Source organism: Belonocnema kinseyi, chromosome 3 (genome assembly GCF_010883055.1).
Source record: "Belonocnema kinseyi isolate 2016_QV_RU_SX_M_011 chromosome 3, B_treatae_v1, whole genome shotgun sequence".
NCBI lineage: Eukaryota > Metazoa > Arthropoda > Insecta > Hymenoptera > Cynipidae > Belonocnema > Belonocnema kinseyi.
In genome coordinates, this window is record NC_046659.1 from 133,084,673 (window position 1) to 133,086,899 (window position 2,227).

Below are 2,227 nucleotides of genomic sequence, written 5' to 3' on the forward strand. Positions count from 1 at the left end.
GTCACTCTAAGAGATCGAGATCGTGTCATCTCCAAAACCGAAACCGTCAACTAGTCTCTAATGAGCATCTGACCTATGCAGTTCGTTGCATAGGCAGCCTAATAAATTGTTTTCCAGTAGCAAATGATTGTAAGATAAATCCTCCATTCCATATACAGTGTTTTGTACTATTAATAAACATAGCATAAGTTGTATTTTGTTTTTTTGTAACAGTTTTTATACAAAACACCCAATTACATCTAGTTCCCTATAAAATTACCATCCTACAAAAAGAACAAATGGAATAATTATATTTTTGATTTAAAAAAAAACAAATAAGTTTGTGCCAAAATAAAAACGAATTTCCAACTAAGGACATGAATTTTCAACTAAAATAATTTATCTTTAACCAAAAAAGCCTGAATTTTAAAAAAGATACGTAATTTTGTCACCAAAATATTTCAGTTTTGTAACTAAAAATATAAATTCTCAAGCCAAGAGATTAATGTTTTGTATGGTTGGAAATGATTGGTAGAAATTAAAAAAACGTTATGGAATTTTGGTTAGCTTCCCAGGAAAAAAGGACCCATTGAAAAGTCGACTCTGCGAATTGCGCATCTGTCATTTGCAGATTCACAAAGTTAAAACTGAATCGGTTTGCGACTATGTGTATCGGTTATTTTCTCAAGCAGCTTTGAATCTGCCATGTATTGGAATGACCATTTTAAGAAAGTTCATATTAAATCAGTATCCCTCTATTTGAATGAGATCTACTTTTTTGAGGTTAAGCTGACATGTTTCACACGATTTTTAAAATTAATTAATTATCGTAATACAGTCGACGCCATTTACCTTGCCGCTTCCCCTAACTCTGAGTCGAGCTCTTCCCCTACCACGACCGCGACGTCTCGGCATTCGAGAATTGTTCCGCTCGCTATTTACGTTTCCGTCAATGTTTTAGGTCTTTTAAGGCAATTTTAAATTGCAAAAGGTCATTATATGCTTTGTTAATGAGGTTTATGAAAGAATTTCCAAATCATATAATATTAATGTCTTATGATAATTTCCTAGTCACGTGAGATAACATCAATCATGGCAAATTTAGTCAAAGGTTTATCAATAATCCGTAAATACTAACCTATTTTTCAGTTTATTCTGCGAGAGAACGATGTGCTCACAATTTTTTGGAGCCAAATGTGTGATAATTACTTCCACAGTATTTATTATGAAAATCGAACTTTCACAGTTTCTAAACACTGATCCGCGCGCGGCAATGTACGTAGCGAGCGAAACAATTGGCATCAAGCACCACGCATCAAGATTAGACTCGATAGTGGGGGAACATCGTTTCCAGGAAAATTATTCTCCTACGGTCCCACTCGCGGCAAGGTAAATAGCGTCGACTGTATTCAAAGAAATAATCCGCAAGGCTACTAGATTCCTTTTGTCATTTCAGTTCTAGATGTTGTAATGGCTCAATTGTTTGCGCGCTGGTTTGATATCCGTTTATCGAAATCGGCTACGGACTGCTGGGTGACCCTATCAACGGCTGCGTACTGCGCGGAACCGTACTGAAAGGCTGCTTCTTTTTTGACTTGAGCCGCAACAGATGCAGGATCGTTACTAACTCCTTGTACGGATGTATCAGGTGGAAGGGTTTGTTGTAGCAGCTCTCCATTTTCTCCTTCAGTGTAATAATTTGAACCTTGCACTGGCATTCTCTGGAAACGTAATTCTGCAGGAAGAAATTTAAATTGGTCAATTCTAATCCTTATAAAAGAGTTTATAGGAAAATACAATACTGGGTAACACGTTGCATATGACTGTGATTTAGAGTGGACAGAAAACTTATTTTAAGGATTTCCCTGATTTTTCTTTAAACAGTTTTTCAAATTTACCCGAACATTAATATTCGAAGACACCAGTGTTAAGATCTTGTACCATTCTTACCATAGAGTCGATTATAAAATGAATGAACTAATAAAATTTCAGCCCGTGTGAAAATTGCCAAATATTTGCCCTTTTGCAAGCTTGGCCCCAACTTGGAGAATTATATTATGGCAACAACAGGGTTAATATCTTAAATCTAGTTTAAACGAACTTTGTTTCACAGCTCTTGATTGCAGCGCCATAAACTTGGCTGTGCATTTGGGCGTTTCGAAAAAAATTAATTTGTTTGCGCTAAGGTTTAATAGCAATGACAACTTTCTTTTGGGAGTAAAAACACTCCCCTAAAGTTTCATAAAAA